This window comes from Spermophilus citellus (genome assembly GCF_964194105.1).
Source record: "Spermophilus citellus genome assembly, chromosome: 7".
Taxonomy (NCBI): domain Eukaryota; kingdom Metazoa; phylum Chordata; class Mammalia; order Rodentia; family Sciuridae; genus Spermophilus; species Spermophilus citellus.
Genome location: NC_138188.1, coordinates 87214372 through 87233276, shown reverse-complemented (window position 1 = coordinate 87233276; position 18905 = coordinate 87214372). Strand labels below are relative to the sequence as shown.

At 34.8% G+C, this 18905-nt stretch overlaps 1 protein-coding gene across 1 annotated transcript in view; it reads right to left on the bottom strand.

Annotated features, from left to right (window-relative positions):
• ZPLD1 (zona pellucida like domain containing 1) overlaps positions 1 to 18684 on the bottom strand; it is a gene marked incomplete at its 3' end in the record, with an annotated part of 57838 nt that extends 39154 nt beyond the window's left edge. Inside the window, exon 1 of the mRNA XM_081302042.1 lies at positions 18592 to 18684. The remainder of the gene's footprint in view (positions 1 to 18591) is intronic.
• Positions 18685 to 18905: the final 221 nt, after the last annotated feature.

Here is an 18905-nt window from a genome sequence, read left to right as displayed (position 1 = left end):
CAAGTATGGACAAACAGCAGCAAACTTGGAGACACCACCTTACCAAAGTTCCTTTTTTTTTTTTTCCTGAAATAAAAATAATTGCTTAGGACTTTAGGACAATCTTGAGACTCTTTACACTCATCAAAGCATATTGTCCTGGTTACTCCTAGTTCGAAGGTGCAGTTATAGACACACCTATTCCAGTCTCAACCTGGCCAAAAAGCTTAGTGATACACTGATTCCTGTGGTCTACTCTGGGGTGACCTGAGAAACTCATTTCCCCTCCCTCCCACCCCCGTGACTCCAGCAATTATTAAAGAATCTCAGCTGAAGCATTTCCCATCTACTCCACTGTATCTAAGTGTAGCAACCAATACACCTACTTGGGTGCAAAATGTGGTGTTTACAAAACTTCCTAACACAGCCAATATTATACAATATTAATAACATTTTTAGATAATAACCTTGAAGATATGTGTACATAGGGTTTTTTTTCTTACTTAGTATCTTCATAAATTTAAATTGATGAGTATAGAGCATAAGAAGAGGATGGTATATAAGTTGTTGAATTTTTAAAAATTCAGAAGTGTTGACTTAAAGAGACAACTACATCTCTTAAACTGTTACTGATACACACTGTACTTTATATTTAGCAACATGAAGGAAGTCATATGCTAAGAGATTTGCTGTCAAATAGGATATCGTTTCTCATTCAAATTTCCTTTTCCAAAGATAACTTCTTCTAAAATATGATTTTTAAATTTATTTATTTAGGATTGAATTTGGAGTCTGAAAAATATAATTTTGCTTCCAACTCTCACTCACTAAATTTTGTACACATTAATACAGTTCTGTTATAAATACTGTTCTCTGTATTTTATTATAACCTTTTAACCTTCTTTTAATTGAGATTTATTGTATATCAGGCACAGTGCTATGTTTAATATCCAACTACTACACAGATTTTATTTTTGCTCACACTACTAATATGAAAGCTGAAGTTTAAAGGTTTTAATTGAGTTGCCGAGGGTCACAGACCTACTAAATGGCAGAGCAGAATTCAAAACTGAGCTTGACCTTTGGAATTATTACACTACTCTGTTTGACTTCATTGGAGTTTGTTAAATAAATAAAATGAATGCCATGCTAATTTTCAGAAAGTAAATTGTATGAAAAGTGTAGGGTTTAAATATGCTTTGAACTAAATGATTCAGATGACTGTGGCAAAATATTTTTAATATCTACGTAAGTGTCACGACTCTATCTCATTTAGGCGATGAGTGCATAAAGAATATGCTTCTTTTCACAAACTGATTTTATGATAACACCAGTGATGTTTAAGGACTGACCAGAATGTTTTAAGGATTTCATACCTATTTTATAACCATGAAACAGGTAATTTGTTCTCCTTATTCTGGGAGAAAGAAAACAAAGGTCCTGAAAAGTTAAAGAAATTTCCCAGGTCTAAGCAGCCAACTCATGTGAGAAGCAGGATTTATGGCCAGACAGGGCCAGAAAGCACCCAACCATATGTGAAACTGCCTTCCAGAAAATGATGCGTGCAGCACTGATCAAATGGAAATTTGATATTTACTTGATGAATTGATCAATGTAGATTTATTCTTGCATCCAGTTATTAACTAATTACTGAATGCTAGTTTGTGCCTGGCACTGTCAAAGGGGCAGAAGTGTAGCAATTAGAAAAGTTTTCATGTGTGTAGAACTGACATTCCAGTAAAAGAAGTCAGAAAGTAGCAAACTCCATAAGTTAAATATAGAGTGTATTTGTGATAAATGCTATGAACAAAAATAAAACAAGAAAAATAATAGGATGATCTGGGGTGGAAGCGAAGGAGTATTGAAATTTCACCTGGGATAGTCAGGGATCTATAATCAATTCATATAAATAAATTGTGGGAGAAAAATCTTCAGATACAAGCCACTAAATCTTCTGTCTTCAATTTGTACCTCACCTTTTTTTTCCCTCCTATTTAGGCACTTCCCAAATAAAAAGATTTTTTCAGTGCATAAATTGTTCTCTGGGAATAACTTAGACACTTTGGAAAGCTGCATTAACCTTTTTAAATGGATAAAGGTGGCTCTTAGTGCCTGAGAAAAGTAATTTATTAAATAGAACCCCTGTGACCTGAAAGAAAAGTGAACATGTTCAAAAGTATCTTTATCTACTCAAGAAATAACTTTTGCTGAGACAAATAGTCTCAACAATTTATCAAGGTTTCATGCTCCCTTAATAGTATTGCCTTCGTCTAGGACAATATATACTATACTGTTACGAGTCCAGAGGAAAAATGCCAAATTCAAACCAAACATCATTCCTTTTCCATTTTTTCCTTTTTGTTAATTCATTGTAATTATACAAAATAGTGGGATTTGTTGTTACATACTCTACATGCACCCAGCAGAACAGTATGATTTGGCAAATTTCATTCCCCAGTCAGTACCTCTTCTTTTCCCTCCCTTCTCCTTTTCCTCCCCAGCCCCCACCTCTTCTTTTCCCTCCCTTCTCCTTTTCCTCCCCAGCCCCCAGTTCCCTTTCCCAACTCTAGTGGTATGTGTTCGTTAGCTTTTCTCTGTGGTGAAAAATACCTGACAAAATCAACTTATAGAGACTAGGTTTCAGCCCATGACCCATGGACAGCTGGCTCCAAGGCAGAACCATTAGGGCAGAAGACTGTGGGAAAGTAAATCTGCTCAGTTCTTGGCAGCCAGGAAGCAAAGAGAGAAAGAAGGGACCAGAGACCAGATAGAGTCCAGTGGGCAGGCTTCCAGTGACCTACTTCCTAAACTAAACTAACACTGATTTTATAAAAATTAGAAATGGGTTCACAAAAATACAAAACAGGTTCTTTGGCACTGGTGATGCCCCAGTCCTCTCATTCCCTGGCTTCCTCTGCACCTGCACTCAACTACTCTGTATATGTAGGTCCTCCCTGCTGAAGGCATAGCCTCCTTCCCAGGGCTTCTGTATCAGCCATCCAAGTCTACTCTGCAGGAAAGATCAGAAGCAATTCACCAAGCTTTAAATGACAGGAAGCTGTTTAAAACACTCCCAGGAAAAGGGAGAAGAAGAAATGTGTGCTTTCAATGGAGATCACTTTAAGTTAAAGAAATGAAGGCTTCAGAAGTGACCATCAGGGCCTAGGGAAAGAAGCACTGCCACTTTACAGGTAGGCAACTGTCTTGCTGAGTTAAGCATCATGGGGTTACACAGCCCTCCCTCTGGAGAAAAAAGGACACATTGGTTCACTCTCCAAAATCTCTAGTTTTAAAGTACTGGAGACCATAACTCTTTAATAAAGAAACATGGTTTCTGATGGGGTGTCTAGACTAAAACTCTATATTCTTTATTTCTAAGCTGCACTTGGATATTAGAGGCAACATATATATTAAAAGAAAAATGAAAATATAAAATCTTCATCTGAAATATCCATTATTATCTAGATAAACATTCTGTAATTTAGAGTGTCCTTGTCTTGCTAAACAAAGAATAAAGCACCAGGTACCTTCAGAATAATGCCTTAAAGAAGGAAATATGTTTAGTCATCAAAAAGACATTCAGAAATTTTATGGCTCTGGAGATGCTGATGTATACCATAAGGAAATATGAATGCTAAAGGCTGCTCCTAAGGGAAGAGCCTACTGCAATTTTCTCTGACACAAAGTGAGTGCTCATTTATTTCCCTTTGCCTGCCTCCCTCATTTGTCTTTCTACAGTGGGTTTCCTCAAGTAATCTGATGATTAAATGATCTACAGTGTTTTGTTTAGAACATTTATTCTAGTACCTTAGTTTTGGGGAAGGAGGGGAACTGACAGATTGAACTAGTCACTTTAAAAGCTTTTTCTTAATAATTCACTAGGTTACATTTTAGGATACTCACACACTTTATTATTCTAAAGCAACTTCGAGGGTGTATTATAGTATATTGAATTCCTCCATTCTTCATGAAGTGTAATTAATAGAAATTAATAATAAAGTGATAATTTAACTAGTTATCTAAATGTTCATTCCCCTCTAACTAGACAATTGACTATTAGTATGACTATTTGACAATGAAAATATTTCTTTCTTAATGATTTACAATATATATATATAAGAGGGCACAGCCCAGAAGTCAGTCAATCACAAGGGACAGCATGCTGATATATTATGGCTGGATATAACCCACTTCCCAATAATTAAAGTATATTTGTGGATACCAATAACAAATAATGAAAAAGTAACCCCCTACCTTGGTCAACCCTTGCTTAATAGTATATGAGCCCTTTCTTAATAGTATTCCATTATTTGAGATTCCTGCATCAATTCATTCCTTATTCATTTATTCTAAATATTTTTATTGAGCCATTTCTAAGTGACAGACTTAGGGTGCTGGAGGCCCAGTGCTGAGGAAAACATCCATGGTTCTTACCATTACAGTGTTTACAGATTAAAGAAGGATACAGTCGTTAAACCAACAATCACACACATAAAAATATATTTACAAATACATTTGGTAATGATATGGAAAAAAGTAAAGGGGGCTTCAAGAAAGTGTAACGGTATAACCTAATTTCTTTTGTTTTTCTTGGCAGCGCTCAGAATTGAAACCAGAGCCTTGCATAAGCTAAAGTAGTTCTCTACCACTGAGCTATATCCTCCCAGTCCTGTCATCTAATTTAGATGAGAGGTGTCAGAGAGAGATACTCTGAGAAGTTCCATAGTTGATAAGAATTGAAAGATTGTTTGGGGTTAGATAAAGATAGGAGAAGATCACTCTAGGTAGAGTTCATGCATAACTATATAGGTCCCCAAATTTAAGAATGGTCAGTATTTTGTGAAACTTGAAAGAAGGTGCATGGTCCTAAGCAAGGAGGAGAGGGACATAAGATAGGTCTTAAGGTATAGGCAGAGATGCCCTGACACATTATTTTCCTAAATAGAATGAATGAGAAGCCGTTTAACACTTTAGGGTGGGGGCTAGGATTGTAATTCCAAAGGTGGAGTGAAATAAAGAAATTTAAAATATTACTTAGGACAGGAAATGACAGAATTTTGTGTTGAATTTAAAGTGCCGAGTGAGCAAAAGAAAGGAGTCAAGAATGGCTTTCAAGTCAGGTAAACAGAATGTTGATGGAAGTTCTTCCTCAAAGAAATGGGAGGAGGGATGAAGAAGGGACAAATGCATAGAAACCTATTTTTTTCTAAACAGAAACAGAGATATCATAAAATATAAAACATATTAAGAGGCAGTACAGCAATCTTGTTTTAAGTTGTGAGCCTATGTTGGTTTTCACTTAGAGTCTTACATAAATAAAATATGTACTGACCAGAGAATGTTACTAATACATTCAGAGGGATAGCATCCTAAAGAGCAATTATGTTCTACAGCCATCCACACTGCCAAAATTATCCCTGAAATTTCTCAAATTGTACACCTTTGTCTAGAATTCATGAGTAATGTAATAATATTTTGAATGGGTTTCCTCCTGATCATTTCTGTTGTCCCTTAGCTGTCAACCTTTTGAGGGAAATGAGATGGGAGCCTATATGAAAAGGAAAACATTATCTAATTCTGACTTGCAAAGAGTCTTATTTTAAACTCAAAGTACAGAAAATAGACATAAAGACCCATGATTTTTGACTGTTAGAGATAAAGGATATTTTGGCCATCCAATATCTAAGCTTTAACACAAGTCTTAGAGGACTGAACACAGAGTATATAATAAAATCCACAGAAAATATGTCATAAATGTAGTGCTCTTTCCCATATGAAGAAGCAGCTTAAAGTAGAAAAGAAAAGCCAGAGTGGTTAGATTCATTCTTTCTGGTCCCCACTTGAGATAAAAATAACGCAGATAGACAAGAAAAACCAGGAAGCAAAAGGGTCATATGCCTTGATTTTTGTCTGAAACCTGGTAGAAAGCATCTGTCAAAGAACCTGTGCCAACATGGGGGAATCAGAGTTGAGTGGCAATGCAGTAGGACAGATCTAGATAGAGAGAAAGCTTGAGAGTTTCCCCTGTTGTCTTCCCACTGACATGGAGACTACCTTCAGAAGCCCCCATAACCCCGCAAGAGAGATAGAGAGATAATAGAAAATTGAGATGCTTTGTACCTTGTTGAGAAGCTAAGAGTTGTGGATAGCTGCAAGACGGAGGGTCCAAAGTCAGGGGACAGCTGGGAATGTGCTAGAAGGTCTAAGGACTGGCAGTACCAAATCACGTGTAGTCACCAGTAGAGGTGTATATCCCTAGCAGGGGATGGGATAAATCACTGTACTTTCTCATTCTGAGAAAAAAGACTATAAGTCAGGTCAGCCATAGTGGACATAATAATGGCATTGGGTGATACCCAAAGCCCAAACTGACAGGAAGCCTCTAATGAGGTCAGTTAGGACCACAAGATGGGAAATGAAATAAATACTTTCACCAATGCCAGGATAATACAAATTTTTAAAAAAATAATTAGTGTATAAAATGATTGCTGCTACATGCAAGACACTATGCTACACATTTAGCAATATTACATTTTATTTCTTGCTGAAAACTTATGTCATAGGTAATATAATTGTCCCTATTTTACAGGTAAACACATTGAAGCACAGAAGGGTCAAGTAGCTTTAGGCCACTTACCTAGAAGGTGACAGGGATTGCACTGGATCACTGGTAATCTGGTTCTGGAGTCTGTGCCCTTAAATCTGTGCTCTGTTATCTGCCTATCTTTCCTTTCCATGCATGAAACATGAAAAAATTAGAAGGGTGATGAGGAAAATGTTGACAATGGCTTAATAGTTATTTCCCAAAGAAGCTAAATTTTAAACCAATACCACTTTGGCAATACTAAGTGTTTCCTACCATGGGCAGCAAAACAGACTCATGTAATTTGAGTTTACTTAAAAAGAAATAATGAAAATTTCATTTAGGTATATACAAGATATAAACTAATTTTCTATACAAAATCTCATACAGAAACACACAGATTCTTATGAGATCTTAACGACTAGTTTTTCCTTCCCAGAATGAGATCTCTATCTTTAGAAATGTGTTTTTCATGGTTTGGGTATGATATACCCCCCAAATCTACTGTGTTAATGCAGGAGGTGAAATTATTAGATTATGGGAGTCATAACCTACTAAGTAAATTAATCCATTTGATTGGTCAATAATTTGAATGGATTACTGGGTGGTAACTAGGCAGGTGGGGTGTGGCTGGAAGAAGTAGGTCACTAGGGAAATGACTTGGATATTGTATATTTTGTCCACTTCCCTCCATACCCTTCCATTCCCTTCCCTTTCCTCCCCGCCCCCTTTCTCTCTCTCTCCTTCTCAGTTGCTATGATCTGAGAAGCTTCCCTCTGCCATGCCCTTCCACCATGATATTCTACCTCATCTCAGAATAATGGAGTCAACTAATTATGGGCTGAACCTATGCCACCACAAGCTCAGAATAAACTTTTCCTCCTCTAAGTTGTTCTGGCCAGGTAATTTGGTCACAGTGACAGAAAGCTAACCCAGGGACCAACATTGTCTGTGTTTTACTCTCAGAAGCTGGAACCACTAGAGCCAACACAGCCTTGAGATATGAAGATTCCAGGCAAATACTACTTTTCTCATCTTTCTATTTTACTCCATCACTTCATTTTGGTCATGGTGGTGTACAAAGATTGCTACATGCAAGACACTATTCTACACATTTAGCTTGTTTAATTTGTCACGTCTTCGTGTAGTCCACAGAGTTATTCTGTGTGATGGCTGCGAAAAGGAATGTAACCATTCTGCCAGTCAAAACCTTTGACTAATAAAAGTTGCAGAATTCTTAGAAGATAAATACATTTCAGGTAAATTATCCCAGAAATATGTAAGCACAGAAGTATTTAATAAAAAACTAGAGAAACTCTTTGTTGTGCTAAAGAATATATGCAAGTTGGTATTTTGGTTAGTTCAAATAAGGCCTATTTAAATAACAATAGTCTTTTTATTCTTAAAATAATATCTGACTTAAAATCTGTGACTGAATAAAAATTTTACACTATTTGTATAAAATAGAAATATTATTGAGATTGTATATAGTACTGAGATATTTATAATTGAGCAGATATAATTTTTTAATTTTCAAGCATTACCTAAACACTTGAGATGGTTTATTATAACAAATAATTAAATTTCTTCAAAAATATTAAACTACCCCCTATAAAACTTAGTATACTGGATTTACTTTTCAGTACCTCAATTAAGTTCCTATGTATTTTAAGATTTTAAAAGTTACTTAACAATAACTCTAAAATTCTAAAAAACTCAGAATTTGAACTTTAAATCTAGAGGAGTAATTGGGCTTGGGGATTTATAACTTTAGTTGAATATTAATTCTTAAAAATTTTAGAATATATTTTCCAATAACCCAATGTGGGGCATCATAAATGCCTTACAGTAAACACAGAATAAGTGGTATTTTTTTCATCAGAAGCCATGTTCAATGTAAAATTCATTGATTATATATCAAGGAGTTACATGGGAACTAAAGTCAATGAAAGCAAAGACTATGCATACTTTTAATATTAAATACACTATCCTTCCTTTCCCCCTATGAAAACAGAGTTGAATTTGTGAACACTAAATGCCAGTCTGATTTGACTTCACTAAATGCACAGAGGATTTGTTTCTGTCCTCAGAAAGATTTTACTCAAAAGGAAACAGCTTTATTAATTGCACTCACAATATTAAAACTTCTAGAAGTGAATATAGGAGATTATCCTTGTGAAATAGGAGTACTGAAAGACTTCCTAGAAAAAAATTGCTTTACCATCAGAAACTGTGGCCTGGCCTCCCAACAACTTCCTTTTAGAGGCTGGTGGTTTTGTTTTTGTGTTGTCTATGTGTTTCATGTAATATGACACATGCCACATGCACTCAGTCACCTTTGAGTAGATATGACAATGGACTGTCTTAGCTCTGGTTCTCATTCTGTCACCAATTGCCTGTGTGCTCTTGGGGAAGTGTTCTGATGGGCCTTACCCTGTTACTTCATGTTCAAAATGAAGTTTTAGAGACTACAGGATGTCCAAGATGATGCCAGCTATAAAGAGCCTGTGACAATTGCAGGAAAAATTAATAATAAATTCTCTAGGGACTTCTTTCAAAAAATCACCTTCTTTATTAGAAGTTAAACTTTTCTGCATCAAGGAAGCCTTTGGAGATGTTCTACTGCCTTCCTGCTCTATCCACAATTATGCGGTAGCATGTGGTAGATCAGAGCACCCACATATCCACTTCTCATTGTAAAAAATAAAATAATCAAGAGATCTCACAGTCTAATCTCAGTGGCACTAAAGAAAAGCAACATCCCTTCCACTTTGGGACAGTTTGGTCCTTCATTGCACAGACGAAAATGGTAAAATTATGCAGAAAAAAAAATAAGTTGCTATTGGCGTTACAATTTTATTTATTTATCTGCATGACTACATTTTTGTTTCTAAAAGCCTTTAGGAAGCAATAATCATACAATAAAACAGGCTGCTGATAATTTACAATAATACCTTACTCTCTCTGAAATACATTTTCAACCCTGCTTTCATTAAAGTTCCTGATTTCTTTCAATATTTGTTGAACTGTTTCAGGGGATGTAATACTAACCTTCACGACATCACTCTGAGGAATACAGAGAAGCAAACAGAGCCACCTTTGTTTTTTAGGTGTGGGGATAGATGCCAAGTGGCCAAATGTTTTTCCCAAGTAGTTGCAGGATTGTTATAAATAATATAAAAGGAGATAACAAAAACAGCTCCTGAAATAATAATTTCTAATATTTTGAGCCTATCTATGTGCTAACAATTATTACATCTACAGAATATGGTGCTTATGAACACAATGAAATCAGATACAAAAATGTTTTAGCCAGTTAGATCACAAGTGTTACTTAAGAAGCAATGTTGAAATCAGGAAGAGCTTAAAATTTTAATCCTTGACGTTAAACCCTTCAGTTAGGACATTTTGTTACTATTTTTTTGGATTTTAAAAAATCATTCATAGACCACTGAAGATAGCCATTATATCAAATACTTACTTAAAAGTCAGTGATTAAAAGGTAAGAATTGCTCTTAACTTTTGAGTACAGCAGTATTTCTGATTTAAAATGGTTCATCAAATTTAAAAAAGTGTATGTGTATAGGAAATAAGGGCAAATATTAAAGATTAGACTATTTCAACTCTTATATTTGAAATTTATAATAAAAATTAAAAAACAGGTGACCAACAGATAACGTTTTCTAATTGTGATTTTTTAGCTCACTTTACCTTTCTTAAACTCTCTATAAAAAAATGGGAACCTACATAATCTAAATAACTACTAAGTTTAACTAGATTACAGAACTTTGCAAAAGGGCATTTCATCTTTTAACTAGGTGGGTTAGGTAAAGATGAAGAAATCAGACTAGCTTAGAGGGCAAAGTCAATGGTGTCAAGGGATTGGAGAAACAGAGCTCCAAAACAGAGGAGAGTTGTTAGCTCTTAAGAAGGCAGCTTATGAGATTTTGAGTCTAGATGAGATGAACATAATTCTAACAAAATTATAGCCTTGTAATAGCCAGAGTTCAGAATATGAGACATAACTCTAAAACATAACTTCCAGTCCTGTCTCATCAACCAAAAATATCCTCTGTGATCTGAAGCAGTAGGCAAGCACTGGAAAAGGTACAGGCCCTAGTTAGCAAAGTAAGCCATCCAAGCAGTGAATCTCAGTCATAGATAAGATGACCTTGAGGGGGAAATAGGAAGGAAGTGAATAGAGGGATGTTACTATGGCCAAGACTGCAAGTAATGTTGCATTATAACTAATAAGTGGGGTCTTCTGCAAATTTGAACATAAATCATTATAGGCATAGAGACCCTACCTGTTTTATCAAGAACAATGTAGAAACCAAGTCTTATCATGACAAAATTGTCTCTACCCCAAGACTTAAACTAAAGATGTTACCCAGCAATAGATAATTAATTTCCAAATGAATTGCAATGAGTGTTTAGTGTTTAGTTCTTTTATTGGACAGTTCCATGAAAAAAAACAATACATAAGTGGGGCTTAAAGAAAAGTAGGGAGTAGGTCTTTCAAAAACATAAACGATATCATTTTCTCCTGTATGTGACATTGGAAAATCAAAATAACTCTCTTCATTATAAACAAACCAAAGCAATAGGAAAAAAAAGAACCCCTCTTTTGTTTATCTTCAAAGTATCTGTACACCCCTGGAGAGTATTATGGATCCCCTTGGAGAATGTTCTACAGACCTGCTGATGAACATGGGTTTAGATCAGAATAATACTTCACAATAAATATTGTGCTAGAATATTCAGTTATCCAGTCAAAATAGCAATTTTAATGAAATAGAGTAGAATGGTATGTAATAGAAATAAGTAGAATGGAAAGAAAATATCAGAAATCACTACGGTGTACTATTTTCATGAAATGTGTATATACGTGCTGCCTATGGATGTATATAGATATTAGATCACAATGCCAAATATTTACAGTGAGTCACAGGCAAAAAGTTTGAAATCCACTATTTTAGAGCAAGACAGAATGTCTTGTAAAGATACTCAAGGGCTGAACCTCCCCACCCATCAACAAGTTTTGATTGGCCTGAGAGAAAAAGCAGGGAAGAAGAAATTAGCATTCTAATACTGAACTGCCCTTGAGAACAATGTGGAGGGAATGTGCATTTCCCAGGATCTGGGTACAAACTCAAAGTTGGATTATAGAGTCTGATTCATTATTTATGAATTGATGTCTTAGAAGGGTATTTGTTATACATAGTATATAAATAGCAAGGAGGTAGTGAGAATACAGATAGGACACTTGTTTGTGAATTGAAAGAGAAAAAAAAAGGAAGGTACTGAGAAGGGAATTTCTTTCTAGAGGAAATTTTTTTTTCACAAAGGAAAATCTTTGATGGCAGAAAAAAAAAGATGTAAAGGAAAATAGTCAAGAGACTAAAGAGGACAACTTAAAACAATAACAACAGTATTTTCTCTTTTGCTCACAGATACAATGTTACAATTAAACCACTCTAATGTTTTCCATTCTGTTTCCAGACAGATGGGGAAAAAAAAAGAAAAAGAAAAAGTCTTACACAGAGCAGATAATTAATAACTATTTGTTGAGTCAATAAAGGATTAGGGTTGACATTTTGAGGGTTTTTTGTTTGTTTTATTTTGTTTTTTCTTTTTTTTTTCCAGAGATATAATGGCAACACTACAATCACAGTTCCTCCTGTACCACTTTAGCAACCCCCCATTTTGAAGGCAGCTATGTATGTGATCTGTAGCCAAAGAACAGAGGATGGGCTATAGGAAGACAAACTCCCAGCCTTTCTTTCATTATATCATACTGTGTATCACATTAACCAACCATAGTGCTGGGCAGCACAAAATAAGACCTTTTTTAAAGTATACATGTGTGAACTCAGTATCTCTATTCAAAAACTCCATATTTAAATCTCTAGTTATCTCTCTGCTACTTGAGTGGAACTCATCCATCTTGTGATTTTATGTAAGAAATAGTCTAGCTCTCACTTGTTCAGTAACAGTATCAGAAAAAGCTTCCCTTTGAAAATTGTGTATGGTTAGAAAATACAAATTCATTTTAACTTTAAATGGAGATGAATTCTTTCTGTCTCTGTCTCTCTCTCTTTTCTGTGGTGCTAGAGACTGAACCCAGGGCCTCACACATGGTATGCTAGGTGAGAACTCAGCCATTGAGTTAAATTCCCAGCCTCAAAATGTAACTTTTAACTGGAGAAAAATCTTCTTCAAAAATCATCAGGAAGCCAAATAAAAATAGTAGATTAATCTTCTATATCCATAGGACGGTTCCTTGAGCTAAAATAACACAGTGGTCTCCACCCTGACTGCTCATTCAAATTACCTGAGGAGTTTTAAGAAACACAGATGCCCAAATCTCTTCCATAGTGGTTCTAATAAACTTGCAGTATTAAGAACTACTGAGTCAGAGGAACAAGTTTTTGCTAGCTGAGATTTCATTACTAGTTGTCTGTTTTAAATTGGTAAGCACATTTCATGTTTTCCTACCTTGACATCACAGAAGGAATCGAAAAACAAAACTCCAAAGGAATGACAGTGCTCCCTGATGCTAACTAACAAGGCAGCTTAGCCTCAGAAGGGGTTAGCCAGTCAGGCACATACAGCATGTATGAACTGCTGGAAATGAATTAAGTTTTACTTCTTGAATAGAGTTCTGATACAGAAAGTGAAAGCTATTGAATTAAAATTAGAGCATTCATAGAGGAAGAAGTAGGGAATCCTTCTTTCCTACTAGTGGACTTTATCCCCTGTGGCTTTTCACTGATCTAATGATAAGGATTTTGTGTTTCCTTGTACTTGTGACATATCACACCAAGGATGATGAACCCTGTATACAGACTATCTGATCATGCCATACCCCTGTTTGAAACCACCATCATTTCCAACACCTTTCAGGAGAAAGCCCCAACTGTATGACATGGCAGAAAAAAAAGAAAAATTCTTATTCATCTGCCAAATCTCAGGTTTCTATTCCCTTATACCCCTCCTATCCACTAGAGACTTTGCATAGTTCCCCAAAGTAGGTTATTTTTCATAGCCAAGTCTGCTCACTTTGCTACCACAGCCTGGAAAGCAGCTCTTCCCAGCTCCCTTTCCCCACAGGACTGTCTCTCCATTCAGCTTCTCAAGAGTCCGCTCACACATTGCTCTTCTTTCAAGACATTTCTCCATCAAAACAACCCTTCTTGCTTGTAGAATTACAGCATTTCTAAAATTGTGTTCTGTTTAAGACAGAGTTTCTCACAGGTGGCACTATTGATATTTTGGACCAAATAATTCTTTGTTGTAGAATATTTAACAAAATCCTTGGCTTCTACCCACTACATGCCAGAAACATTCTCCCCTCCCCAAGTCATGACACTCTACGGTATCTCCAGACGTTGCTGGTTGTCTGAGGGGAAGCTACACCTACACTTTGTTCTCCCCTAATGAATCTGTAGGATTCTTGAGAATAAAAGCATGTATTAATCTTTATAGTTAGGATCTAGCAAAATAGGAGATCCACTGTAGATCCTCAAGAAATATTTCTTAACACATGATTATCACATTACAAAAGGGATAGTGCCATACCATCAAAAGGTGGATGATTAAATGGACAGACAATTAGTTTGGAGTAAGAAAATCCTTTACTGTTGAGATATTCCATCACTAATAAAATTAAAATTTCCAAATCTATCTTAATACCAATAAATTTTAAATCATTTTAGATCACCCGTTACCATAAATAATTTATATTGATTTTATGTGTTTTAATATGAAAGGAAATGAAGGCCGAGAGTAGTGGTGCATGCCTGTAATCCCAGCAGCTTGGTAGGCTGAGGTGGGAGGATCAGAAGTTCAAAGCCAGCCTCAGCAAAATTGAGGTGCTAATCGACTCAGTGAGACCATATCTCTAAGTAAAATACAAAAATAGGGTTGGGGATGTGGCTCAGTGGTTGAGTGCCTCTGCATTCAATCCCCGGTAACAAAAAGTAATTTTTTAAAAAGAGAGGAAATGACATTTAGTGTCTGGATATTGATTTGAAATTTTATCTCTGTATGTAAAACTCATGAATTAAAAATTGCTTAAACTTCAGTGGCTAATTGCTTGAGATTTTTTTGTTGTCCCACTAGTATTTTTATGCTTTATAAATGGTTTTGATCACTTTGTTCGCTTTTATAAAAATTGTTCAGCTCGTACTTTTTATACCCTGTAAATAATCTCAGTTTTTATAAGCTAAAAATATCAAACTTAAAGCCAGGCACAGTGGCACACACATGTAATCCCAGCAGCTCAGGAGGTTGATGTAGGAGGATGGCGAGTTCAGTCAGCCTCAGCAACAGTGAGGTGCTAAGCAACTCAGTGAGATCCTGTCTCTAAATAAAATACAAAAATAGTGCTGAGGACATGTCTCAGTGGTTGAGTACCCCTGAGTTTAATCCTGGGTACCAAAAAAAAAAAAATCAGACTTAAATAGTATAATTTCTTGTCACCATTCACTCCATGAATATGATGGCACACATTTAGATTGAATTGATAAAGAAAGGAATTTTAGAAACCAGAAATATATTACCATACCTTAATTTTAAATTCTTATTCAAAATGAGTTTCTAGAGTTTCTGTGTCAGAATTCAAACCCACAAGCTCGAATACACATAATACACAAATACATATGAGGGGTGGAGAGGGTGCATGGGGGCACGAAAGATGATGGAATGAGATGGACATTATTACCCTAGGTACATGTATGACTGCACATATGGTGTGATGCTACATTGTATACAACCAGAGAAATGAAAAGTTGTGCTGCAATTGTGTACAATGAATCATAATGCATTCTGCTGTCATATATACCTAATTAAAATAAATAAATTTACTAAAAAACCAAATATGCATGATTTTTCTAATGTGTATATTCTATGAATGATTTAAAATCTGTAAAAGATTAGTAATTTTTTAAACTTATGCAATTATTGTAACTAATTATACCCAAATCATGATAAATTGCATTTGAAATAAAATGTTAGTCATGAATTATTTCCAATTCCATAATATTTCTTATCTAAGAAAAAACAGTCTAATTAGAAAGTATAATTCATGTAATGTAAAGAAGATTTATACTCGGCAGTGTAATGAAGGTATGTTCAACCAAGAGATGGTGTAGCTCTATGAACTCTGGCTATTTCTCAGTTAATCACATTTGAGCAATTATCATACTTTAAATTCTAATATATGACAATAAGTGGTACTTATTCTGCCTTACTCTTTTGAACGATGCCATTTTTAGTTTAATGACTATAATGTTAGAGAAAGTTTCATGTTAGCTTCATTTTATAGAGAATCTTCACTTTACAAACAAAAAAAGCCATTGACATTTGCATTTGGCCCCAAGGGTCTTAACCAAATTAAAAATATTTGGTTTTGTATTTAACATCTGGATTTTTCACATATATAGCAAAATAAACTTTTTAAAATTGTCCTATTAATCTAATTTTAATTTTGCTGTTCTTGTGACTAAGCAGCTTGTTTTCAAAGACATTTTTGTTAACTTTTCAAGAAAAAAATTTCCATAAAGATCCATGTATATTTGTATATTTTGACATACTATTATATCATATATTCAGTTGTAGAAAATAAATAATTTAAACAAAGGAATAGTTAAGTGTGGTCTAGACGCTGAATTCTGCCCACTATCTATTTTTGTATGGCTCAGAAGCTAAAAATAGTTTCACCTTTTAAAAAATGTTTGAAAAAAAAAGAATAGCATTTCATTTAAAAAGTAAAAATTATATGAAATTCAAATTTCAGTGTCTATACACATATAGAATATATGGAATACAGCTCATTTGGGTATTTTTGAGCTACAGCGGCAGATTTGAGTAGTCATAACAGTTCCACAAAGAAATATTTACTATCTGGCCCTTTATGGAAAAGTTTGATGAACCTTGCTATAAATAATTAGTATATGACTATGAACACATGCAACATCTCTGGGGTATAAGACATTTAATATATTTCTGAGTGGACTTCTTTCATCAAATACCATCTTTTTATTATTTTATTGTGCCTTGGTAAAGGTCACTGGTTATTAACAACAAAATACTTACCATGATGTTCACTCAGCATTTGGAAAGGTGTCCTTGAACTGGCAGAATTGAAGGGCTGCTTTTGTAAAGTGTTACTTTCTTACTGGATCATTGAAGTCTTGAGAATTTAGAAAATCTGTAACTTCTCACTTGAAATCAACTTAGACATCTAATAATAATCAACAATAACTCTGAATCTATAAAATTCAGCCTAATACTTCACCTTGTCATGTCTGGGAAAAGCCATTGTGTTTGTCTTCCAGCTATACTGCTTTGTAATGAAGACAAAGCAGAGCAAAACAAATCAAGTCTAATCTGTAATGTTGACCTACTTTACACTCTAATTTAAAGATAGAGGGGGGAAAGCACAGATTGGGTAAATTAACAAGAACAAAAAAAAAAATGAACTCCTCGCAAGCAAACATTACAAATGTGCTTATATGATACAAAGGGTTATCATTCTCTGCTAATGAACTTAATGCTACTCAAGCTACTGAAAACACTGTAAAAGCATAAATCTTGTAATTTACTCTTTGTCTAGATGAATTATTTGGACTCATGGCTCAGCGGGTTAAAATTTACCATTAAAATATAATTCTCTAACAGAAAAATTCAGAATCATTGTAGGTCTTCTTAAAGAGTGGGTGAAAGCCTTAACTATCTTGGAAGAAATGCAAAATTTGTTGCAATTTCTACCCTGAACTTGTTCCCACATTATGTGGCTGTTAAGAATAATGATGTCTATATCTTATTTCAAGGACATTTCTGAAAATATCTTAAATGAAACTACATACAGCATATTTCTAGATTTTTCTATGTATGTAATTATTATAATAATAATAAAATCATTTTAGGACATTAAAAAATTTTAATTAGGAGCAATAGTTCAAATAAAGGTTCTGAAATGTGTCACAATGAGGTAAAGTTAGTGACTAAAAAATAAAATAATAAAGAGATTTTCAATTATGTATTAAATATACTAGGTGTTCAAATTACATTCCACTTCTTTGTGGATTCTACTAAGTTTATTTAAACCAACAGTTTAGAACTGGCTTTTTTTTTTTTTGACCCTTGAAATTGATCATAAGAAGCCAGTTCAAAGAAGCAAAACAAATAATGTCATAATCATGAGAACCAAAAAGATTATTATCTTGAATATAGGATCCTGAGAAGTAAGGTCTCCTCTTGAACACCAAAAAGCAACTAGTTTCACCAAAGGCAAAATAGAAGGAGAAATGGAAGGAGCCCTAGAGACCACATAAGAATTGGAAATCCCAGCACTTCCTCTGAGTCATGGTGACTTCTCCCAAATTATACTCCCAAATGATATTCTCTGTCAATTCTAACAATACAAGGTGAATCGTTAAAGTGATTTTCTTTTAATAGAAAACCAGGCCACAATTATTTTCAATTATCATATCATCTTTGTAATTAGAGATGATGCCACCCATATTCAGCCAGATTTTCTGGTGCAATGGAACCCTAATAAGAAATCTCCAATATAAATTGTCTGTTTGCCTCCATTAATAGAACATCTCTGGGCTGTAGTTGACTGGCAGTGGAGAGTAAGTAGGATTTATTTTGGAAATACAACAGTATGGCAAATGCTGTATAATTTTCGACTAACCTCAAAATTAAAGCAGCTGCAGAATCAACTTCTCTGAATCTCATTAAGATATTCAGGATGAATTGCAGTTCACAAAGTAAAATTCGGTTTCTATCTTTCTGATCCAAAATTCAGGGAGATATTTTCATTTCCTTTTGCTATTTTTAGGAGGCTTCCCAACCCAAGTCTTCACCTATTACTGGAACCACAACCACTTAGAAGAGTTTTACCAAAGGTTGCCTTGTGTGATTTAAGAAAATATTATTAATTTAAAATGAGTGTTCCATGCTTACTAAAAAAGCAGCATTTTCAGTCACTTTAGGTGGCTTCAGAGCTGGGCACTTACCCAAGACCCTGGTTCTGTGGAGTCAGCTGTCCTCCATGTGCCTGGTTCACAGCAGTTGACCCTGTTCAAATGCCTGGCCTTACCAAACTTTTTCAGAAAAGATTCCAACCTTCAAATGAGAGAAGAGTTGCTTATTATGAAAAGTCTCTTTTTAAAAAGAAAGAAAGAAAAGAAAGAAAAAGCTGAATTTTAGACAAGCAAATGCTTCCACAGGTCTCAGAAGGTTTTGCAAGACTAATCATCACCAACATGAAACCTGAGCTCCTCTTTTACAGACCTTTGATTCCTTCCAACTATGTCTCTTCTATTTTCAT